Here is a 26,438-nt window from a genome sequence, read left to right on the forward strand (position 1 = left end):
TTCCCGAACTTTCTTGCCTTTCTTGCACTGATCCTTTCCCTGTTGTGCTAAATAGTATGTGAATGGTTACCACTAAATCATAGTGGTTATGCAACCTCTCAGCAAATTAATAAAGGCAGAGAATCCCTAATGTTTGATGTAATTTGTATCCTTAATATTGTGAACCCCTCAGATACTTCAAAGATTAACACAGAAATGCTTAAAGTAAATTTTAAAAAAATGTAATATATTTATTTCCTCAATGCAAAGTAGGTAATGCTTCTTTTAAAGTAGGTCTTGTTGAGATAACTAAATAAAATGGGTGTTGTAAGTGTGTTAACAAGAGGATTCATTTTTTTTAAGTTGCTAGTATTGGTCTCCTGTATTTCAATACATGTAGGAGGAATTAAGCGGGAATTCTCATTATAATTAAGGAACTCTGACATCTTTACTAAATCAACACATATTGCATCTCTTTAAAACTGAGTAGTTAATTACTACAAGCACTACTGAGTGTCCCAAAGAGGAATTTTACTGAGTGCACCTGGAAGAATGCTCCTGGTGATGCAAACATGAAACATTCAGGCTCTACTTTTCTCTTTGGAAGGTCAGTTTTTTAACTTGTTTTTACTTTATCTTTCAGTTTCTATCACAGTAGCTGATTTAAAGACATGAGATATTAGTTTAAACTTCTTTTCATTCCAAGGAACAAAATCCTCTACTTAGATCTGAGCTGCTAACTCCAAAAACTAGAAAAAGTTTGAGAGTCTCACAATATCCTCTGTGGGAAACATTTGATCCTCCAAACACTCTCTTATCATCTTATCAAAATCCTCAGCTATGTGTCCTTTCTTTTTCTGATAGTATGTATTGTGCCCTTCATCTTGGTAAAATGTAAAGCAAATCATTTACATACTCTTCACTGTGCTGAGTGACATGCTCCCTTATATAAACTTTACTACTTTTGCTGCAAAACACAATAATTAGGGTTATTGTACTGTTGAACTCCTGGGGTCTGATTCTCAAGTGCACTGTACCTTGTGCAGTCATTTACACCAATGCAAAGTGAATACAAAGTGGGTGTTAAATGATACCATTCTGATTAATAACATGTTTCAACCATTTGGGACACACACAAATGACTATACAACCAGTAGGTAGCGGAGAATCAGGCTTTAAGGAAACAAAATCATACAAGAAGGAAGAGAGAACCATAGCCAACATGTGTGAGGGACTCAGGATTTGTCTGTTCAACGTTTGGTGTAATACTGGCCCCTAGTATGCCCACCTCTTCTGTGATAATTCTTCCAGATCCATAAGGTGAGGGCAGAGGTAACTGAATGTGGCTAGCTCCATCTCTGCTCTAGCAGCAGCCTCTAATGCAGCTAGCCACATGAGCAGCTTCTATTCATAGCTCTGCTGATTCAGGCAGAAGCCAACAAGTTCAAGCTTCTCTTATCTTTACCCATGGGACCCAGTTAAACTGCAGGGACTTATTTGACCTGGTCTCATAAAGCCACTAGTGGAAATTCCTTCCACAAGGAGCAAGCATCCTTCTGCTGTGTGAGGAATAGGAGGCTACTAACCAAGAAAGCAAGAGATAAATTAGTGCACATACACACATGCATAAATGTGAAAAAAGAGAGAGAGAAAAGATGAGAGCAGAAAGAGTAGAGAAAGAATGGAGGTGATAGAAAAGGAAAGGAGAATGAAAACTTATCAGAAAAAATCATGCAGGGCCATGGCATTAGGGAGGCAGAGAATGGAAACCCACACCAACGGATCTTTCATAAATGGGGTTCAACCAGAAAAATATTGTGAACCATTCCCTACACAAAGTCTGCTTAGGTTGACACTTCCTTGAAGGGGCTAGAATTTGGCTATTAGATAATAATGGGAAGTCAGTAAATGAGGAATTTTTTAATCTAGAATATGTTTTGTTAGTTCATAGTTATTTCATGGACGCTTGTCTTTTCTACATGCTTTTCTTCCAGCATTTACACACCAGAACTTATTCTTTACATAGCAAACATACTTACCTTACAGAAACTGATTTTTCAAGATGTATTGTCCATATGCATTCCACTCTTTGTGTGCATATGGCTCAAGAGTGCGAGAGCAGAGTTTTTCAGCCAGTGATGTCTGAAGGGGCTTCTCCTGAGCCCTAGTTGTCCTCATGCCTCCTCATATGATATCATAAATGGTGGAGGTGGCCAATCATACCACAGTTTATTTACCAACTCAGAGTCCTAGAGGGATAGGACTCCAAAGTAGTAGGGAAGGAAGATGGCTCATGGAACCCATATTGATAACACATGCCAAAGAACCACAATTTTTGTAGAATAAGTAAACTTTTCTTCTTCAAAGGATTGTCCACATGGATTCCACTCTTGGTCACATTATCTGTTTGCATGGAGCTGGGTAGTAGGAGTCCTATTTAAACAATGTCTGCAGAACAGCACTACCAAAGTGGGCATCTGATTTGTAATATTTTCCCAAAGAATAGTGGTATGTGAATGTGTGGCCCAAGCTACACACAGCTGCCCTACAGAAACAGGGATAATCTTCAGACAGGCAGCAGATGATACCTCAGTTGGAGTGGAATCAACTCTAATGTGGCTAAGTGACTCTAACCTGATTAACTCATAACATATCCTTATATATTTGAAGACCCACTTAGATAATGTCTGAGAGGATTTAGCCTGAACCATAACCCTATCCACAAAGGCCAGAAACGGTATAGGGTATTTCTGAATGGTTTTTGTCTTGTCCATTTGTCTTGCCCAGTACTCTTATTATATCAAGTGTCTCAAGTTTAGCTTTCTCCCAGGTTCAGTGAAGTTTGGAGAGGAGGGTGACACAACAACAATGCTAATACTGTATTGAGGTTCCAAGAGGACCTTAAGGAATCTTACCACCATAGGGTGGGAAAATACAGACTGGCTCTGGATAGGAAGGTGATATGCAGATGTTGCTGATAGATAGACTCTTACGGAGCTGGCAGAAAGTCCAGGTTGCTTAAGGGCTATTAGATAATCCAGTACTGATTAAAAGGGGAATGTCAAGGGAGACAGTTGTTGCTGAGATGCCCAAACAGAAATTCTCTTCAATTTAGCTTTGTAAGTCAGTCTGGTTGCAGCTTTCCTGCTTTGCAGCAGAATGTTCTAAACATTAGCTGAATAGCTTCTTTCAATGGATGTCATATAGCCACCATCGAGACTGTCAGATGTAACAAAGCTGGGCCCGAATGTAGGTCAGACTACTGAGACCACGTCCAGTAGGGCAGGTAAGGTGATGTGGGGGTTGTACTGAGAGGTTTATCAATCCAAATACCAGGCCTGCTCATAATCACTTCAGTTTCTACGAACTTGCAGTATCATGGCTGTCAGTGGAAAGGCATACATCAGTCCAAATGTCCGGAGTCTGAGAGAAGCATCTGTCAGGGAGTCTGGGCTGGAACCTCCCTGGAACAAAATGTCTGACACTTGTTCTGGTCTGTGGCAAATAGGTCTATTTATGGGAATCCCCACTTATAAAATATTCTGTGCTTTTCAGTTCTTATACTGCACTCACCACCATAGTATCTGAGTGCCTTTCTGTAGTGCATAAAGCAATGTGACTAACCACTGTCATGTGTTTTGTTACTCATTTTATCCCCAGGGGGAGAAGTGTGTGGAATGGAATGTTTTGTTATAGAATTTTTTTAATGGGAGAGGGAGAGGTCAAGCATGCGCTAGCTATCTGGAGAACTGTATTTCCATTTCATGGCAGATTTTGAAATTTTGAAGTTTGTTTTCATTTTGATTTGGATGAAAACAAAAACATCCAAAAACAAAAATCCAGAAACATTTTATTTCAGGAACAATTACATGTTTTGGTTTGATAATTTCCAAATATTTCATGTAAAAAAAATAGAAATGAAACATTTTGACCTTTTTAAACCTGGAAAAGGAAATCCTCTATGGGTCATTTTGCATGCAATTTTCAGTGCGTCATTCAGTCAGTGCAGGAAAGGGGGAGAGAAGGGCTGGAGATGAGTGAAACTGACTGAATTTAAAAAAAATAAAAATTGCTTAGATAGTTGACAAGAGAGAGAAGGGTCAAGAGGGAGGAGAGATGGTGGATGAAGGAGCACCTCACCACTCCAGTCATCACTGCCAATCCAATATATGGCAATACTTTTCTGTGTTGGCAGGGCAGCCCAATGTGGCTGCCTGCCACCACTGTGAAGGATTTCAACAAATTCATAGGTGATGGGAGTCTTGGACCAGGCTATCTGTTCCCACCAAAGGAGGCAGCACCACGAGGTGCTGGGAGGTGCCTCAAAGGCCCTGTCCCAGAGCTTCCAGTCCCAAGCTGCCTAATTGGTCTCTTTCCCCAGTCCCTGATCCCTCGTGTCTCCAGGTGCAGCCCAAAATACCTTGCCTGGGACCTGTGAGTTCCATCATTGCTTAGTGGGACCAGGCATGGCTGCACCTGGAAGATACATAGGAGCAAGCCCTTGAAGTGTTTAGTTCTGTGGAATGGCAAAGGGAGAAGCTAGAAACTGGGATTGGATTCTGGGAAGGGAACAGGCAATCACCACCAATAAAAGGCCAGTGGTGATGGTCTCCATGCCCAAACGCTGTTTCTCTATTACTTGGGAGCTGGGACCTATGAAACATCACTTGCTCAATGAATTTTAAGACAGGGCTGGACAAATGTATGAGTTCAATTGTATGGCAGGGCTGCCCTGAGACTCACTTCTGGTTTATGTATGATGTTTGAATACACTTCAGGGCTTCAGCCAGCCACCTGCAGAGGTGCAGGAAGGGTTTTTACACCCCTCCTCAGGCATGATTTTTGGTGATAGAGGACATTTGGTCTGCTTCATCTGAAGAATCAAAGTTTGCCCCGGCTGGAGATGGGACACTGGGTGCGGGTGGTTGGCCAGGCATCTGAGGTGGCACTGAACAGTCTTTCTCTCAGGTGCTTGGATGGCTGGTTCTTGCTCAAATGCTTAGGGTCTAACTGATCACCACATATAGGGTAGGGAAGAAATTTCCCCCCAGGTCAGGTTGGCAGTGACCTTAGGGGTTTTTGCCTTCCTCTGTAGCATGTGGGTGTGATTCACTTACCAACAATATCTGGGCATATATCACTTAATCATCTCCCTGCCATTGAAGGGGCCTCAGGCATTGGTGCACCTTGGTCCCTCCTAGTCTCTCCTTGTGGCACTTAATAATTTAGTCTTCTGTAATATATTGGTCTAATTTTGATTATGGAATTTAGTGTGGAGGTGCTGGATGGTATTGGTGGCCTGTGATATACAGAAAGTCAGAATAGACAATGTGGTGGTTCCTTCTTGCCCTAAAATTTATGAATCTACAAAAGGTGGTGAGGTTTAAGATGGTCCTTAGTTCCGATTCTATAAGACTGAGTCTTTGATAGAGCACTCACGGTTGTCTGAGAAGTTCCTGGAGCATTGGTCTGCCATGGTGTTCTGAAGACCGAGAAAATGCAGAGCCACCAGTATGATTTGATTTGGAATGCACCTAATCCAGAGACACTGGCTTCCTGAGACAGTGGTGAAGACATTGTTGTGACCCTAGGCACCCCTCTATTCACAACCTATATGCTACTGAAATGATATTTGTACAAAATATGCCTTGTGAGGTATCATTTGAATACTAATAACATACTAGTCAATAATATTGTTGTGAAATGTATGTGATAATGCTGTATGTGGACTTACAGATGTCCTCTGATGTTATGTTTTAAAGTCTGCATTTGAACAAAGCAAAAAACAGGTATGCTCAGGTCTTGAATACAAATGAAGAAGGGTTGACCAGTGACAATGGATTGCAATTTACATATGTAGTAAACAGAATCATCAGAAATCACAAGTTGTTTGGGCAATTGGCATGTCAGGATCATAAAAAGGACAACTTCTAGTCAATTGGCATCAGAAATTGCTACAGGGATATCTACATTGTAAAACTGCAGCAGGAAACATTACATAGGAGCACACTAAGGGACACTTTAATCAAGATGGAGTTGGAGCTGGATCCCCAGAGAAGGTAGGAAACTAAAGACAGGAGATCAGTTTGACCCTTGAAACAAAGGCAGACTTCCAGATATAAGGACACACAGAAAGACTTTGGGTTATCCTGCACATGGAGAGACAAGGAAAGCCAATGTCTTGGATTCTGTGGGAATCTTAGTTAAGATAGATGAGGAAAATACCTTGAACAAAGACTGTAGCTTCTTAAGTTAGGTCTTAACCATTAGAAAGTGTACTTTTGTATGTTTGTAATCCTTCTAGGTTTACTCCTTTACTTTGTATCACTTAAATCTCTAACTTTTTGTTTAATGAACTTGTTTTACTTTTACTATACACCAATTCAGTGCTGTGACTGACATAACTGATTGGCAAACACCAGTAAATTTATTGAGCTGCAGTGTATTGACTCTTTAAAGGATCAACCAATTTAATATCCTCTTTGAATGCACAGTAATAAGGGTTGTGTAATGCAGAGACACCTCTCTGAGGAGCTTGGAGGCTGGAGTTCACTGACTGTTACTTGCCAGACAAGGTGAAGATTGGGAGAGTCTCAAGGATTTTGCTGGTGTGGAAGACAGACTGGTGTGGCAGGGAGCTGACACATAGTCTAACCTCCAACAAAGCTCACTCTTGTGTATTACGCTGATTTCTCCCTATCTGTGAACATAATATATAGCTGTGGTATTTTTGTCAGAACGTGGTTTGTGGTGCCTAGAACAGCAGTAAGATTGCCTTACATGTCAGGTGGATGGGTCTGAGTTCCAGAATGCTTATGTGCAGATGAGATTCCTGAGGAAACTACGTGCCCTAACTATGAAAGTGATATACAGCCCCCCACCCCCTTTTAGTGGAGGTGTCTGTTAACAGTATCTAGGTAGGCAGAGGTGAGGAGGTTTTTTGATGCATACCTGAAGAGTCTTTCCACAGATTTAATGAGGAGAGGATTTCTTGCAGCACTATGATCAACATGTCCATGTGGTGTCTGCTGTTGTTGGATGAATTTGAAGTTGGTTGATGAGACCTAATATTTTTTGGAATCTTTTCTTTGGAAGGACCCCTTTCACTGACATGGAATCTGACATTTCCTCTATTAGTTCTATGCTCTGAATGAGTCAATATGGATTTTTCTTTGGTGTCTTTGAGGTCCAGTGAGACAAAGAGTTTTAAAGTTAGGTCACTTGTTGGAGCAATCTTCCTCAAATTAGCCAGGCATGGAGATATGAGTAGACCTGGATTTCTTATTTCCTTAGATGAGCTGCCATAACTTCCAAACGCTTGGTAGTACCCTCAGTGCTGTGGAAAAATGAAAGGGCAGTACCTTGTACAGGTAGTGAGATGTTTCTACTGGGGATCTGAGATGTATCTTCTAGAGTCACCATTCTGAAATTAAATTGATGGATGAATTTGTTGAGATGTCGAAGGTCCAGAATAGAAAGTGAACCCTCTTTCTTCTTTGGGATGTGAAAATAATGGGAATAAAATCATGTGCCCCTGAACTCTAAGGGCACCCGATCCACTATTTCTTGTTTTAAGAATATACCATGAGAAGGATCCCTGAAAAAGGATAGTGAAGGGGGATAAGGGATAGGAAGGGACCAAAACTGGAAAGACTACCCCTTGTTTAGTGTTTCCAAGATGCACTGATATGGGGTGATCTGAGACCAGGCTTCCTAAAAATAAAAGAAGTGGTTGCCAAAAGGGAGAAGGGATGAGATTATATGGAGGTTTTGTCAAGCTCTTGACACTGGATTCAAACCTGCTGCCTGGTACAAGACACAGACTAAAAGTTGAGGAAAAGGCAAAGCTTTGTCATCACTGGAACCTCTGCTCTTTCTCGGGATTGCCAAAGTCATTTGAAGATATAACAGTCCTGGACAGCAGGACGCTGCCTGAAGGAAGTCTGTCATCTCTCTTGCTTCTTTCTTGGGGCTGGAACACAGAGATGCAGAGAATGAAGTCACCCTCACATTCTTTTAAGAACCAGAAATCTGATAGTAGAGGCAGTGTAGCAGACAAAGGCATAATAAGATCCAATTGGTGGAAGCTGAAGCTTGATAGATTCAGTCTGGGAATATGGTGCAAATTTTTACCAGTGAAGGTAATTATCCATTGAAACAAGAATTGTGGTGGATTCTCAATCACTGGAAATTATCAAATCAAGATTGCATATTTTTCTTAAAATATGTTCTAGCTCAAACGGGAATTAATTCATGGAAGTCCTATGGCCTGCGTAGTGCAGAAAGTCAGGCCAGATGATCACAATGATCCCTTCTTGTCTTAAAAGCTATGAAAAGAATGGAGAGCCTCATTCATTTCTAAATTAAAAAGTTCATTATGCTGAAAAGGAAGGTCCTCAATTGCTGTTTGCACCTGCTTGGGAATCCCTGAAGATTGGAGACAGGAAGATCTGATAACCACTGATGTAGTCATAATATGCACTACTGTGTCAGAGATGTCTAGTGCAGACAGACAGAATGTGCAGGCTATCAGCCGTATTTTTAACATGACATCCTCAGCTGCGCTTGATGTCCTTGAGGTAGTCTGTCCACAAATTGAGACAGTTAGTCTCAATTCAAATAATCATACTTGAACTGAAGCACTTGGTAATTAGCCACACACAAGCTTCAGTGTCAAGGAGGCTTGCATTGTGAGCACGCCAAGAGGAACAATTTTAATTGGGCTTCTCTAACTTTTTGGTTCCACTTAGAGAAGGAGTATGTGGTACATAACTCATGAATATGTCTCACTCCCAAACAAAATAGGTACCTAGGTTACCCATCGTGGCACTGAAGTTGGGATCTGAAGCCCATTCCTCTCTCTAGTCTTCAAAGTTAACCTCCAGCTTAAGCCACAACTTCAAAGCACTCTACACAGATATTTTTAGAACACTAGCACAAGCCCTGCTAAGCTGAGTCTCTCAACCATGCTGGGAGGATTGCTCCTACCGGCTGTGTAGACATGACCATTATGTCTACATGCCTCAGATATTATGGGGGCAAAATAGGTGTATTTTTTCTATGCTTAATGTAAGCGCCAGCTGAGCTTCAAAAATTCTGTTTCTTCACAAGAATCTCTTTTCTGATGTCCTCATAGAATTAATGAGAGATATCTGAAATTAGTTTGATTTGTTTGTTTCTTTATATAATTCAAACAGAGAACAAACGCAATGTTTTTCATTTTCCAGGGTCTGTGGGAATCTCTTATTTAACCTAATTTTGATATATGTGATATATGTGGTTTCACATGTCCTGAATTTCACTATGGGTTTTAAGATTTTCAGTTAAAACTTTGAAGTCTCAAACTGTGGAAACTTTCCATTTTGCATGATTTTGTTGAGAAACCAAATTAAAGTTGGTGGGTTTTGTGTGAAACCATGTATTGGCCCAGGTTCAATAAAAATGTGGAGCAGGCCTGCACACACACACACACACGCACACAAAATGTAAATGTTTTAGCAAACCTGGGCTGAGTTTATAATTTGTATCAAAATCCCCAAAAGTCAGGTTTTATGTGGCTTTTCTTTTCATTGTAAACATTTTCCACAGTTCTAATGGCAACAATAATGTTGTAAGCTGTGACACTGAGCCAGTGAGGGTTGAATGACCAGCAGACTAAGCGATCTGAAAACAACCTTTAAGGACATATTGTGTTAGAAGAGGATTGAAATGGTAAATAAGGCCATTCATTGTAAATAGTTAGCAAATCCATTTTAAATTGACTAATGTCTTTGAAATGTAGGCTTGTATTGATATAGAATCAAAAGTGGATACTAATTGTATTTGTTTGTGTTTACCTGCATCTTGTTAGAAGTTTAACAATGGGACCTAATTAGTCAGTAGATGCTAAACTTCTGTTCCTAGCTATAACTTTTCATTACTATATTCTATTGATTCAGAGATCAAAAAGAGATTTTAACATTTACGGAGACTTTGTGGTGTAATAGTATTGTCTTCAGTTCTCTTTGAAATTTGTGACTCCACATTGTAAAACTACCTGTGAACTGCTTGAATGGTTTCATGCATTGTCTGAGGAAGGACCTACTGAATAGAGATCCAGCTGTTGGCTTGCTTTCATCAAAACCTACGTAGTGGGATTATCTGTCAGCACACAACTTGCTTCAGCTATAAAGGAGGTCAGGCCTGATCCTGTTTTATTGCAGATCTGCTTAAACTTTGTCAAGGGAAGTTCAAGTTCCAAGACAGGTCTCTAGGGTGACCCTGGATTATCTCTGTAAATTCTCATGGAAGAATTTGAACAAACTCTACATATGGACTGCCTATTGAATTGGTTTTAGAAGGACTTTTACAAATCATCAGCTCACCATCTCTGCTACGAAACTGACCTGAGAACTTTATTCATATCTGTCTGTATAACGATCTTTCAACTACAGTACTCTCTTTCTTTTCTTTTTAAATACATGTTAGATTAAGTAATAAGAATTGGCTATAACTATATATTTGGGGAAGATATGAAATATACATCTACCTGGTGGGTAATGTGTCTGATCTCTTGGGATTGCTACAACTTTACATATGGTGAATAAGTTTATAAGTAATCATCACTATATAAACTTGGCTGTCTGGGTGGGAGCCAAAGGCTGGATTGTTTAAAGGGAATTGTATTTTAGCTTCTTTGGTAACCAGTGAGGTATAACAGAAGCTGTTTTGTTTTTGGCTTGGTGAATCTAATTATAAGAATAAACCATGAGTTTGGGGGATTGTCTGCCCTATTCTTTTCAGTTTGACTTGATTGAGCAATCTCAGTATAACCCCCTCCAGTGACCATGGTCACGTAAGCACATAATAATAAATACTACTATCATTAGTACAAATGCTAAAAATCAATAAATGCTCACCACTGTGAATAAGAACTATAAAATCTAGCACAAATTAACATTATTTGAAAGGCAGCCCTCTGACATCTATCAAGGCACTGTCCAGCAATAAATATTAAATAAATTGTAAAAACTTAATAACTGTTAAGAGTGCCTTGAGAATAAAAGGCTTGAACACACAAAAGAAGAATGATATAAGAGCAAAAGTTCTTCCTGTGGTGGGTTCTGGTGAGTCCTTAATGAATCATACTAGGGACTTGATTGGGGTATTAATCTCCCAGATGGATGCCCTTATCACCAAATTATAGAGTCAACCTTAGTTTACAGCCCATCATAGCAAAGACACCTGCTGACCTAAGAAACTATAATAGAGTTTTTTAAAAGATGGGTGGCATCAGAGGGCAAGAACTCTTCAGAATGATCATTAAAGAAGATGCCTCACATATAGGCAGCAGCTATCCTAAAATCTGAACATTTGTAATGGATAGTGTATGTACATGTAACCAGACGGTGAGTGTGGGTTGAAGGTCCCCCTCTGTGCCTATCCACAGAGGATGTGAGTTGTTGCTCCCCACACTTATAAAGGGTCTTTAGCTCAAGCTGTAGAAGCTCATACTTTTAGCTTTGGAAGTATTTGATTCAATTCTGGTGTGACAGCCAAGATAGCAGCCATCACATACAGATCCCTACTTCTTAGGGAGGGAAAACCACTTGACTCAGAAAATTCAGAGTAACTGGATTTTATATTGGTGAAGTGCAGCAGGGTTGGTCCTCTATGCCACTTCAGCAATTTGGAAGGTCTTCCAGATCCATGTAAATATGGATCCCATAGCTCTTCCCTTGCCTTTGCCCCAGCCCTCTTTTCATCACCACCTTTTCCCACACAAGACCTATGCAGAGCCCCATGCTGTAGAATGGAATTACAGAAGCCTCCATGTGGACATTCCATTGCTGCTCCCTTCACTCTGCTTTAGTAAGCGGTTTAAGAGATGCAGAGAATCTTGCACTAGCCCAGTGCATCATGGTGAATTTCACTCTCAGTAATCAGGCTACCCAGTTTGCCAAAAAATATTGTTTTACAGAGAGGTCTCTTATTAACTGATTCTTTCCCTCCATTATAAGACACTCCATTATAAAGGTACCCCCAATAACTTTCTGAAGCACTTTAACTCCCAATTTGGTTGAAGTCCAGTCCTTGCTATAAAGTACAAAATACCTGGCTGCTGACTGAAAAAAAATATTAAAAGCAAGAAACACTATTTAATTAATAGAACAGAAGCAGTTGCACTATTAATAGTAGTATTGGGAAAAGTCAGTTTTATTTTTTCTCCCAAATTATTATTATATGTCCCACCATAGCTGGCATTTGTTTTAAACTAATCATCCTTTTTCCAAAAGGTGAAGGATATTTTTACCTTCCATACTTTTCACTTGTGAATATTTATAAGCCTCGTTGTGTATACTTCTTTCAACAGGAAAAGTCTACCTTCTAAAAAAGCAATTTAAGTTTACAGATTTGGCCAAACTTTATGTTTGGTTAAATTAAGGGCACTCCTGTTAAGAAACGGCACATTAGAAAAGCCCTGTGACCATTGATCATAATTTAATTAAAATAAATCTTACTGTACACTACTTTGATATGGCATAACACCTGGATCTAACCTATCAACTCTGGCACCTTTCACTGCTCTATGGGTGTATGGATTTGTTTCTGTGCATGTTTCAGTACATCCTGAGGCAAGGAGATGTTTGTCTTCAGTATCCCTGTTTTTGTTTGAATCTCTGTTCTTTTCTGTTGAAAATTATTAGATTAGTTACCTTTAAAAAGTTTAAGTATTTATGTTGCTTTCTAAAATATAATGTTTCAAAGGAAATATTCTAGAATAATGCTGAACAATAAAAAAATGTACAATCTTAAATGTCATGACTTCTCTATTCCAATTGTAACCAATCTAAAATTCAGTCATTTCCAAATTCTTTTTATTTGAAAGAAAACATAGGTCAGATATAGCAGGAAATGTTATTTTAAGATGAAAACAAATATGCATTACAAAGATCTTGGATTATTTTTTATTATTTTTAGATGTACAGTGAATAACACATTTGCAGATATCTGGGCCTTTAGAGGTCACTTTATTTGATATGCCTTGGGACTTTTTTGTATTGGCTACTTACTGATTGACTTTAGAAACTAAATTAGTCTGCTACTCAAAATAGTCTTTTTTTTTTTTTTTTTTTTTTTTTTTAACATTTAAAACTTTAAATAATTTCTTTCCCCTTTTTGCTCAACATACAGTAGATTTCTGTATCTTGTGGACTTTGCTTAAATAATTTTCCTTGGTGTGATTAAGAATATCGTTCATGTGTTAGTTTACTTTAAGTAGAGCTTTAGGTAGTTCCCCCCCCTTCCCCCCTTTTTTTGTGTGTTTTGTTTTGTTTGGTCTAATGATTACTCCATTTTCAAAGGACCATAGGGTCCTATACCTCATTGCTCAGAGGTGTAATATCATCTGTACTTTTGGAAAGTTCCTCCAGCTATCCAAACATACACACAGTTTTTGTGTCTGTTTTGTATCTTTCAGCTTATTTGCTCCAGTGATCAGTCAACAATAACAAAATTGAAGATAGTTTCTTAAATCCCTCTTTTATAGTTGTTTTGTAAACAATTGATCCACTACTCTTTAGGAGCCATTCTCACCCATAATCCTCTCTTGTGTACCATTGACAGAGTGACCTTCATTCTCACTGGCTCATCCATCATACATTGAACTTTTCACTCTATACCACACTCATCTCATCCTAGCAGAGAAACCTTTGTCCAGATCCCAGTTTACCACTCACTGGGGATTCTGTATTTGTGCAAATTTGTATCAGAGATGAGAGAGGGGGAAGTGGAGGAAAGATTGCCAGTTCAGCACCTTTGAAAGTTAGTGCAGATGGTTACCTTTAAAGCCCATCTATCATTCTCATCTTCATCATTTTAGCTAATAAAACTCTTCCAATTTTGCTCCACTACTCGACAGAAGCTGTCTAGTGAATCAGTAACACTGAATAACTAGTAGTCATCTAAACAATGCCCTTTCCCTGGATTGTAGGTTGCCTCTGTGTGTGTGTCCCTATATGCTTGCCTCCATGGGTGATCATCTGTGGAACTGGTGATGCAGTTCCACTTTATGAACATTATAACAATTGTTTTCCATTTAAATGAACCATACTACACAAAAATAATGGTATTTTGTATTGTCAGCAATATTTCAAAGTTGGCAACATCAATTTTCAGAAATCCTCACCCCAAACATTCTCTTTATTCCCTCCTAGTTATTCATGTACAAGTTCTCATGTGCTGTGATTTTAAAAAGTTCCTAGTGCCCCTTCAAAAAACCCTGCAATTTCAAGACAAATTCTACTCTTACATATTTCCTGTATTTCTTTTTATTCATTTTTTTACTCTTAGAGACACTTGTGCAAAAATTACAAACCGTATTTTAATGTCATCTGCTCCCATCACTTACCCCTTATTGGAATGAGGCTGATGCAGGGAGTTTCATGGAACTTATTTTACCCTGAAAAGAAAAGTAATAAATATTTGATTATTAATGAAGCACAAAAGCATTGCAAGGAGGAAGGGGTTATGTGGATTCCTATGACTTGTTATTGTTCTACAGCTAGCTTTTTGGTCACTGTTTCTTTAGAGATCTTCAGCAATTGTTTAAAATGTTATACACTAATTCAGACATTTGAATCATATAAGAGAGTAAATCATAGAAAGAACTCAAGCTTAGTTGGGGAAAATGAAATATTGTGCTGTGTTTAACTATTGGAAGAAATAGTATAGTAAGACATAGAGTTGATGTGGAAAACTAAAGCCTTGGGAATGATCTAACAGTTGCACTAAGAGACAATGAATAGAAATAAGCTTTATTATCCTCAAAGTAGTACCTGATTTCCCTAAATTCTACAAGCTTTTTGAGTCTATAAAACAAGCTGAAATCTCATCAGCCTAGAAATTCCATATGGACAGTATTTTTTCTTTGTGTCCCAGAGAGAGCCCACAAGTCAACTGACTTGTAACTCATGGAAACATGGGGCCTGAATCATCTCTCATGTACACTTATATAACTCCAGATGTGACTTCACTGATTTGCACTAGGGAAAGTAAGAAGAGAATCAAGCCTTGAGACTATAGAGATGGAAAAGACCTTTTAAATTTTCCAGCTCCTTGCCAATGCTAGTTGTTCCTTATTATAAAATCACTAGTGTTTTGTCCAGTTTTGTTTTAAATGTGCTAATTGATGGAATTTCCATAATTTCCCTTTAGGACATTATTCCACAGGCTAATAAATCTCAGGGAATTTTCTCTAATTTTCAGCCCAAATTTTGTCCCTCTTATTTATTTCTAAATTGTTGAAAGATAAAAATAATGAAAGAAAAATATTTTGTATCTCAAAAACCTTCTAAATTCAGACTAAGTCCAGTCCAATTCACAGGGAGTCCAGTTTACACCCTTCATTTTGAACTGCAGAATATGGACTTTTAAAAAACATTTTGTGAAATGTGCCTGTGGAATTCTTTACTCTTTCCGTCTCTTATGGCAAATGATGTAGACAGCTTTGCAGTGGTTTGGTCACAATGAATGAGATTTTCAGAGATACCAAATGGCACGTAGGCACTAAACTCCAATTGACTTTTAATGGGAGTTAAGCCCCTAAATAGCATTTGAAAATATCCCTCAGCTCTACATTCTTTAGGGCCAAATCTTGCCCTATGTAGAGCAGATGCATGAGGGAGAGAGAGGTGAGGTGGCAGATAGCACAGAAAGCTCCTTCCATCAGCATTTTTACTCAGGACTACTGAACAATATAATCCTAGCACATATTGCATAATGGGTCAGGTGTGGGTGTGGTTAACATACCAATGATCAGAAGTGGGCATGGTCTACCAGCCTGATGCTGGCTCTCATGTGCCTATGCTGGGACATGCAGTACATTAAAGGAGGAACCATGCTGCTTCTTTTTGATGCCACATTGGATCATGTCCCACCAGGTGATTCCCCCATTAACCTCTGCTTCTCTGAGCCATCCTGTCCTGCATTGCTAGGATTGTTGGTGTCTCACTGTGCAGCGAGCATCACTGTGCTCCCCATCAGCGTGGCTGCAAGCACAAAGAGCAAGAATTTGCTTATAGTATTTTTTTATATGAAATACATTAATTGAATTTTGGAAAATGAAGTTTTATTACGTAGGCAGAAAAAAATCTTTGGTAATATGATAAAAATCATCAGTCACAGAAAATATTAACTTAGCTATTTTAATACACCTGCTTGTATTAACATAACTCAGCAAAGAGAAAAGCCAGATCGTGTCATTTATGCTCCTGAACACACAATGAATAATGGACAGAGATGAAAGATTCTAATATATCCAGCAGAAATTACTTCAGTAGAAAACTGGCCTTAAGTTTGGAGGAAAACATTTTGCGAAATAGAAAGCTCAGTATTGAAAAGGTTGAGTATATACCGTTTTTGCCATTCCTCTGTCAGGTCTCTCAATCTTGAGGAAGCAGAGCAGTGACCTCCTTAGTGGGAAAGATCAGGAGGAGGTCAGATGGAATGACCTCCCTATTTTGCTCCCAATCGCCTGCCTCCCATTTACTACACCTTTTGACATCCTTAAGTAGATATCCCTTTAACTGTTCAGTCAGTAAAACAAGCTGAAGTGCAGGAGAGAGGAGTGGAGGTGGATAAAGAAACTGTATGTTTCAGATTGAGCATTAGACTTATGAAACCAGTAGATTTCAGTATGATCTCTCTCACTTCATCAACCTTTTATGAAATATTGTTTACACCTGCGCTAAGACAGTTACTCACAGGGCACCACTAAGATACCGCTGTGTTATTTTTTTACCATGGATAATATTTCTAGAGTAAAATAGACAATAATCCATAATAAGCACTAGAATGAAGTGTCACTTATTACATGTAATAAAATATAAGAATGAATGCTTTATCCGTTACTCAGTAGCAGGATATGGAGGAAGTTAGGATAAACTGTGTCTATTGAACTGCAAATTGTGAATTTGGACACATGCTCTATTTTGATGAACTCCATGCATGGTTTCTTTTGGTCAGTAAAATGAACACATGAATGAAAACACACACTGACAAGTCTGGCTTCAGGTATTCTGGGACAGTTAGGGGAAAAAATGGCTTAGAGTTCCTCCAGGAAAAGTGAACATTATCAAGGGTTTGTTTAAAACCAGATAGCGAATTCACATCCTTGAGACCAGCCCTAGAACACTTGATAGCATGTAAGAATATGAATGAACTGAAAGCTCTGGGCCAGATAGTGCCCTGACCATACATGGAGCACAGGTGGGAGAGAGGAGCTCCACTTGTATGGCCTGCTCCAGACCAAGTTTGGAAATCTACACAGCAATAAAACAGCACCGCAGCCCAAACCCCACACATCCTTGCTGCTGTGTAGACAGACCCTCAGAGGCTTAGGGACATTCAGAGCATGGGGTTGCATCTCTGACCATGTTGGCTAATAACCAGTGATAGATCAATCCTCCATGAACCTATCTAATTATTTTTCAACTCCAGTTATACTTTTCACCTTCACAACATCCCCTGGCAATGAGTTCCACAGGTTGATGGTGGGTTGGCTGTGCTTGGAGGGAGGAGTCTCTGAGCCTCCTTTGCATCCTTCCTTCAAAGCAACTGCACCAAGTCCATACACAAAAATATTTACTTTTAGAAATTCTAGAACTGATGCCAAGATAAACAGTATTAGTACTTCTGATTGCTGCAAACAAGGTGCCATTAGCAAATCTAGAAAACACCTTTCCCAGAAGTCTTTTTTTTCTTGCTTTGCATAATTATTAAACAGTCTCCATTTTTCATTCTGGTAAAACAATGGACTTAGAGTGTATGGAGTGTCCATGATAGAGTGTATTAGTATATTAGTTTCCATGATAATGTTAAACGTTTTTTTTTCTTTTTTCTTCCTACCCCTCAGACTGAGAAGTGAAATTCTGGAGCAACTATGTAACAATTTTAGGGTTTTATTTATTATGTTTCATTCCTTTCGTAGGTATGTAGACTTGCCTTATTTCATTATATGTATGCTTACTAAGATGTTTGGTTTTATGTTATAATTAAATAGTTTAATATGAAGAATTTGTGTAAAGCAAAGGAGCATGGCATTGTTTTTCTGCTGCTGACACATTTATTTAGCGGGGCCTCTGAACTAGGCATTTTCTTTTCAAAATGTCCCATTAATTCCTATTAGGGAGCTACTAGTAAAGAAAATTGCATGTTAACTTCTATCAATCTGTATGAATAAATGTTAACCATTCTCAGTTAAAAGCCCTCCTTTTAGCTCCACTCAAGTGAAAACACCTAAAGCAGCATACACATTGGCAAATCATTCAGAAGATTAATGCACTGAGGCCTGCACAAAGACTCAGAGATGTGTATTAGCATTATAGATTTTAATTTGAAATGATGTCAGTCTTTTCTCGGCTGCATTGTAGTGCAAGGGCTGCCATCTGCTTATAATAATGAGTCTGACAATCCACGTAAATGTGATTTGCTGCTTCTTTTGCCAACATAATGGCCTGGATATTGATCCTAATGGCGGAGCAGTTGCTGCCATTTCATTCAATAGAAGGGGGAGGACAGGGTGCAGAAGTTAGATTTTCAAGACTTCTGGTGGAATGTCAGTCAAAAACAGAGGTGTATTTACTCCCTGTGAGCAGCTGTTTCTATGCTCACAGTTCTCAGCTTTGTCTTGAGATCAGCCATAGAACCCATTGCTTTAAAAAAAGAGGAACAAACCAAAATATAGTACACTACAATAATATTTGTTGAAAAATAAACCCAGAATAAGACAGAAATATTTTAGGTGCAAGTAACATTTTCTAGAGCTTTTCATTGCTTATTATTTGTTTATAATAAAGGCTGTGCAGAGGGAAAAGAACAACTTATTTTTCCTAATTATGAAATTGATGAAACACTCATCTAAAGAATGCCAGTTGTGAGGAAAGTTTGGACTCCAGCAATAAGCTATCTCTTCACTGGGTGAAAAATGAGGTGCCACAGATACAAGATACTGTATCTTACTCTAATTTATTTACAAGTATACACACTCTTGGACAAAGATATTAGATGGAAAGAAAGAGAGAAAGAAAAGTGCAGTTTATAACTCACAAGTCTTAAGGGAAGTGTCTCCTCATCTCAGATCTGATCTATTACTAAAAAACGTATGGATTTAATGTTAGCAACTTTTGCCACAGCAAGCTATTTCCAGCAAGGCAGAACCCCAAACATACTGCAACATTCATTTACTCAAGAAAATACAATCAAGCTTCTCAGCAAGCACTCAAACCAGTAACCTTCCAGAATGGAGGTGAGGTAATTTTTCCCTAAGACATCGCTATTATTATGTCTAAGTTGATTCTAACTTCACTGTTGAAGTGATTTGTGCCATTCACTACAATATTATGGCTTCTTTTATAATAGAGAATGCAGTTGTTTCCATGACAGAAAAAAGGGGTAGGAATGGAAACTGCCACTTGAAATGGTTAGGAGGTGTTCATTGATACAGTACATAAGGTCAGAAGCATTTAGTAGCTAACTTCTGTACAACTCTGGCTCATTGTCTTTGAACGGATGCTCTTCAAAACATGTATCAATGTGTTAATTATTAATAGATATAATTCAATGTATTTAAAAATCAGACCTGTATGAATGCTATTAATTTTACCTCATCCATTTCCTAACATAGGAGCACAAGATAATTTCACCTCAAAGGGTAAAATGCTAATCTCCAGGGTCATCTAAGGAAGCAGCTGACACTTGGTACTTGAGCATTACAGTGTACCACAAGCTGATATAAAAATGTAACTTAAAACATAATTCCATTTGGTAACTATTGCTCTGATTCAAATTCATTCAAGTACTACATTTCAAACTTCCACCCCTAACACTATACATTAAATCTTCTTGGAAACTTAAAGTCAGAACTGTTCAAACATAAAATTGTAGCACCAAAGAACATAATTTAAAAAAATATATGATTTGTTTCTGGGGGTTGGCTCTGGGAAGAAACACACCTCCATTTCAAGACTTACCCAACCACTAGCTTCTTCATGTAGCTTTGCCACTTACAAGAACTCATTTGGAGAACTAATATATAAGACCTATTTGACATACTTTGTACCTAAGACCTATAGACAAACTTTTGACATAAATATAATGTAAACCAAAATATAGCTCTTCTGAATAACTGATATAAAAAAACAGCCACTAAGTTTGTACTTTTCATTGTACAGTGATACTTTGCAATGGAGAGCAAAAAGCCCAGAAAGCTAAAGAGGATACTCTGAAAGAGTAAAAGCTGATCATCTTTTTGGGAGGAGCAGGAGGAAGGTTAGGGGAAGAGATAAAAGACCTATAAAGCAGCCTTACATAAATGTAATGAAAATTCACCAGCCCAGACACAAAATCTGCTCACTCACCCTGTACCCAGATGATTGATGATAATGAAAAAACTAATGATACTCTACTTGACAGTCAAAAAATGTATTAGCCCTGAGGCAAGTGGGCAGGAAGAATTTGGCACAGCTGTACAAAAACATTATTTTTAGATAAGAATTTAAAAAAATTAGTTGATTTATAATGCATGGAAGGCACTTGTGAGAATAACATAGGATATCCCAAACTGAAAGAGGCCTTTGCAGCAAAATGGGGAAAATATGCATGGAAGAATTAAACTGTTTGGGAACAATTTTTCCAAGGTATTCAAATTAAGGAGGAATTAATTAATTTATTATTATTTTATTTTATTTTCCAAAACTTGGATATGTTCTACCTGTCTCTTTGTTTTTTGGACACTCAGTTTTTTGGTGCACTATGAATGGGAAAAAGTTTCTTACTAGGATGTGTCCTCACATTACTCTGTCACAGTCTTCCTGCAGAGGAGGCAGCAGGCACAGCCCATTAACTACATAGGTGCTCATGATCCACAGGGATTCCAATCCAATACCTTGTGTTTCTACTGACTTTCTCTTCAGAAACTCTTTTTCTGAGCAGTGTAGGAGCTGTGGGCTGGGAAGAGAGCTGAAATGAGCAGAGTTATCACTCTGGAATTTCCCTGTGGAATTCCCAGATTTGCTAAGACCTGCTCCTGAGTAGAGTAACTGCTCTTGACTGATTCCATTCATTGCGTTTTGGTTAGCAACTCCTTTTGAAAATCTGTGGAGCCCCAAACATATATTGTTTGTGTGAGTGAATGGGGAACGGGAAATGATGCTTCTAGTCAGTGCATGTTAGCCAGCTTTGACTGGTGCTTGAGCTATTTTCATCTCTCCCATAGAGGAGAACACATATCTTTTTATGGACTACTACCCTGACAGAGGAGGAAGGGTATTATTTTGGCTTAGACCCAGGATTGGAAGGCAAAACTCCTTATTCTTTGCAATGACGTGCAAGTCACTTAGGCCAAGATTTTCAAAATTAGGAATCTAAAAATGCATATTTAGCGCTAAAGGGGAGATTTTCAGAGGAACAAATGGGAGTTAATTGCCTTCTCCTAATGTCTTTAAATGGGAGTTGGATACCTAGTTGCCATATGAGCCTTTTAAAATTCCCCCATAAATATGTGGCCAGCTTTATTTTAAGAGCATCCAGCAACTGTGCTGTTCACTGTTTAAACCATACAGAGAAGTCTGAGTAAATCATACTCCACATTCAGAAGCAAGACCCAGTAAGGTATGCAGCTGTGTATATAGTACTGGGAAAGGCTAGAAGCTTTTGTGGGTGAGGGCTACTTAAGTAAGGGTGGGCAACTCCGGTGACATGTGATGTTGTTTTTCTCTGGCACCCAGGAAAGTTGGTCCAGAAACATACTGCAGCCATTGCCAACCACGCACTATCAGAGTTCACCAATGATAGAGACAGCCTTGAGTGTAAATCATTAAATCTCAAAACAATCCTAGAAGGGGAAAAAGTATTTTATTACATTTGATAAGCAGGTGGAGTTCCCACTGTACTTTGAACCAAATATGCACAGACTGTTTAAAGTCCAACTCTTTCTGGGTTTGGCTGTATTGGTAACTCAAATAACAATAACAGAATATACATTTCAGCATTACCTTTCCTCTTCAAATTGGCTGTTCTTAATGTAGTTTTCCCTGTAGAACCTCCTCTCTCCTGATCCCTAGATGCTTTTGCCTCTGAGAGTGTGTCTACACTGCTGTGGTGGCAGGGATCGATACAGCGGCATCAACTGAGCGGGTTTACACAGACCTGCTCAGTTGATCAGAGAGAACTCTTCAGTCAACTTAATTTAGTCCACCTCCCCAAAAGAAGTAAGGCTGCATCCATGGGAGGGTGTCTCCTGTCGAAGCAGCACCATGAAGACATCAAGGTATGTCAACGTAAGTGTGTAATGTAGCTTGCATATCTCCCGTCAATCGCCACTGCCAGTGTAGACCAGCCCTGAGAGGGGCACCAACCTCTCTTATATTCTAAGGAAAATTAGAAATGTTCCTGCCACTTAGCAGTAGCAGTAACTACCCTGTATCTTTATGCAGGGTTTAAGCACATAACATTGGATGGCTCAACAGACAAGCCCTGTATCTCTAGACTTAGGCCTTGTCTACACTACAGAGCTTTTTCGACAAAAGTCAGCTTTTGTCAACAAAACAGTGAAGGTGTGCACACTGAAATGCTCCTCTGGCCAATATAATGCCCCTGCTACTCTGACAAAATAAAACCACCTTGACAAGTGGCATAGAACTTTTTTCAACATAATTAGAGCGATGCAACATCAGTGTAGACACTGCTATTGGTTATGTCATCCTAATTGGCCTCCAGGAGGTGTCCCACAATGCCCATCATGACCGCTCTGGTCAGCAGTTTGAACTCTGCTGCCCTGAAGGTACGCAAGTACGATCCCCTCCTCTGTTTAAAGGTCTGGGAATTTTTGAAATTCCTCCTCCTGTTTGCTTGGCATGCACAGTTCACACTGCATCTTCCCAGCTAACCATGCCAGAGCACCTGTGTGAAGCATACCAGAGGTGTTGGATCTGATAAGTATATGGGGAAAGGAGGCTGTGCAGTCACAGCGTCACACCAGACATAGGAATTTTGATACCTACGGTCTGATTGAAAGTGGCATGCAAGAGAAGGGGCACAAGAGGGATATGCAGCAATGTCATGCTAAAATCAAATAACTGAGGCAGGCATACCAGAATGCAAGGGAGGCCAACTGTTGCTGTGGTGCAGCTCTGAAGACTTGCCACTTCTATAAGGAGTGCACGCCATCTTTGGTGGTGACCCGATTTCTACCACCAAGGGCCCCGTGGATACTTTGAGGGCACTGGAGGCAGTGGCCAGCAAACTCAATCCAGACAAGGAAGTTGTGGAAGAGGATGTAGAGCTGGAGACTGGAGGCAGCTAGCAGGACCTCTTTTCCACTCTGGAGGGGTCAAGCCAGTCCCGGCATTCTGACTCTGGTGCACAGGATGCAGGAACAAGGAGCAACGGTCTCAAGTTGCAGGGGGAGGTCTAGGTTGGACATTAGGAAAAAGTTTTTTACTAGGAATGGTGAAGTTACCTCATTTTGCCTTGGTACTGCTGGTTGGGATGGTGAGATGGAGATTGACCTAATATTCTATGATTCTATGATTCTATGATTCTATATGGTACAGGAGGGATAAGGGACAGAAATTAAGAACAGAGCCTGTCCATCTACGCAGTGGGGCCACGGCGGAAAAGTTTGTTAATGTACACAGATATGTCTCAGGAATCGTGTTGATATTCTGTATTCCTCTGCCAAAGGTTCCTTGGCAGAGCTGCCTCATTTCTCTCCCTGCTGTGGGAAACTTTGCCATACCACTCAGCAATTATTTCTGCAGGGACCAGAACGACCACAGGCGAGCAACATACAGAGGGGTCTGAAGCCACATGCATGCAGCAGGTACACCCTTGCATCCTGAGTTACCCTTAGGAGTGAGATACCAAGTTTGAGTGCCTTAGACTGTGGGAAAAGGTACTGATATTCAGAATCGGCTCCCTAGTCACTTATAGTAACCCCCTTTGCAAACCACCCTTTGTCTCCTTTTGTGCATTCCCCCTTGCCCACCCCTCCCTCTCCATGAACTCACCATATTTGGGACTCGTGCTGACTTGTGTGCTGGCCTTATGTGCTCATGCTGACTTGTGTGACAGTAGAAATAGGTGTGTGTAACTTTTGTGATTCACAGCTGTGAGTGCATTCACAATACTGTCTCTGTTCATTGTTTTACTTTGCCTCCTGTAGATGTGTCCTTGAAGACCTCCTCCTCCACACTGAAGGAGCGCCCCTGACAGATAAGGCACAGACTCAGGAGGAATAAGGAGGATATGTTTTGCGAAGTACTGAAGTCAACAGATGCAGCACATGGCAAAACAAGCATGTGGAGGGAAAAAATCAACAGAACACTCAGGCTGGATAGCCAGGAAAGGGGAAGGAGTGGATGATAAAGCTGCTGGAGGGCTAGGCAGAGATGTTGAAGTCCCTCATTAACAATCAATCTGACCACATCCATTCCAGACCACTAAAGAACTGTGGCGCATACCCTCCCCAAGCTCCCCCACTGCATTCCTCACGTATCCCTGTCGTTCATAGTACCCCATGCACTCTACACCTATGAACTGGTTTCCCAGTAAAAGCTGGAGTTACATCCAGCTGTGAGAACCATAGCCGTGAGATTGTTCGTCTTCCATGTCCCCATATTGATCAAAACTTTGTATTTTATCCTGTAATTAAATTTGGGCCTTTGAAACTAAATGAGTCTTTACTTGTGAAATAATTTAAAGATTTAAAGATTTAAATCAGTGGTTAATTCACTGAATTAAAGATTCTTTATTTGTGAAATGTATGTTGAGTTGGAGCTCAAATGGTTTAACTGGGGAAGGAATTCCCTTTAAAGAAGAATCCAGCTTGTTCTAACCATTCTATGGACAGCTAAACTATGGAGCTTAGATTTACTCTTTTAGGGGATAGATGGAAGACATGGCATCAGGAGACGCAATTAAAGCTAACACCATTTCAGCGTTTAATTCAGATTTTCTAAGAATAAATTGCTTAATCCTTGAGCATCAGGTTAGACTGCTCTGCAGGAAAGAAAAACATTGGAAGGGTCAAAGAAAATTAGAGCTGTTCAGCAACAAAAGGAATACCTTCAGAAGCAGAAGACTTCATGTCATACAATAAAAGGAAGGAAGGGAGCAGTCTGGGATGAATATGAGAATTTGGTTGCCACTTTCTCTGATTTGAGAGTGTCTCTTTTTTTGTGGTTGGGGCCAGTGATGAGGCAAGTCAAGCTGAAAGATTTCTGAAGGGGAAAAACAGATCGTGGCCTCCCAGGCCTCTGTAATTTTTTCCATTGCAAACCCATCAATACCCACCACTGGGTAAAATGCAAATTAGCCTTTCAGGGCAGGCTTCTATTCTATCCACATGAGGAAATTCACAAGGGAAGAGGAGCCAGTAAAGTATGTAATACAAGAGCTATTTTAGACTTGCGGTGAAAAATTCAGCTTTGATTACATAATGAATTATTAGTACAGAAGAACCTGATTGGCAACTTTTTTGTGTGTGGCTACAACTGTCTTCACCTGGTGCCATTTTAGTGGGAAAAGTAAGCAAATGAAATGTGAAAAAAAATTGGCTTTATTTATTGACAACCAGATATTATGTGTATATTCATATTATTCATCTTAATATACTTTAAACACTACATATAAATGGGCTCGACCCATTGTTAATGGCTACACTTTCAATATACATGATCTACCCATACTCAGAGTTGTATGGTTTGACTGTATTCCACAAAGCAGCACATCAGGATGCAGTAATGTGAAAAATAATGTCTCAGGGACAGATAGTCAATATTTCATCAGATGTTGCCAAATCTTCCTTCCATGCTAAGAGGTAATAGAGTTATGGAGGTAATACATTCTCTCAGTCCACCTGAAGGTCCCCCAAACATGGTGAGCTTGATGCTACCCTAGGTGCACATGCACTTGATATACCTCTGGAGTGACAGGAGAACATTTGGATCAAAGGCAGTGCATTGTCTGAAGTCAAGTGATCCATGATAAGCATACAAACTTTTCAAACTTTAAAAAAAAAAAAAAGTGTGATTTCTTCATTGGAAACCCACTGTGAGAGATGGAGGAACACCAAGGGATGGAAAACACCGCCCCTCCCCCCGAATAGTAAAAGAGAAACACAGATTTCTCTCCTTATGTAGAACAGAAAGGGGTCTGGATCTGTGTCAGCTCAAAACTCTGCCAACTGATCCCTAAGGGACAGGAACTGAATAAACTTCATTTGTCTGATGAGAAAAGACTGGATTTTGAATAGACCTTTAAGGTTTCTGTCCAGTGGAGTTATGGAAAAAACTGGGATGTTTTACAGCTGTCACTGGCATTGTTCATGATACATCAATAAATACATGATTTATGATTATGCCCCCTATAGTGTATTATCCAAACTCCTCCTACCCTCTTCGATTTAGCAACTCTTTCTT

At 39.5% G+C, this 26,438-nt stretch overlaps 1 long non-coding RNA gene across 2 annotated transcripts; it reads left to right on the forward strand.

Moving 5' to 3' along the window:
- The first annotated feature begins 498 nt into the window (after window positions 1-498).
- Window positions 499-25,782, forward strand: LOC137159266 (uncharacterized). Of its 2 annotated transcripts, XR_010921610.1 has the most exons (4): window positions 499-586; window positions 22,080-22,285; window positions 23,701-23,839; window positions 24,182-25,782. It is a non-coding gene; the product is annotated as an uncharacterized lncRNA (long non-coding RNA). The 2 variants fall into 2 exon arrangements; XR_010921611.1 differs by lacking the exon at window positions 22,080-22,285 and having other exon boundaries at window positions 529-586.
- Window positions 25,783-26,438: the final 656 nt, after the last annotated feature.

Source organism: Emydura macquarii, unplaced genomic scaffold, assembly GCF_026122565.2.
Source record: "Emydura macquarii macquarii isolate MOO-44397 ecotype Brisbane River unplaced genomic scaffold, CSIRO-AGI_Emac_v2 contig_1827, whole genome shotgun sequence".
Lineage (NCBI taxonomy): Eukaryota > Metazoa > Chordata > Testudines > Chelidae > Emydura > Emydura macquarii.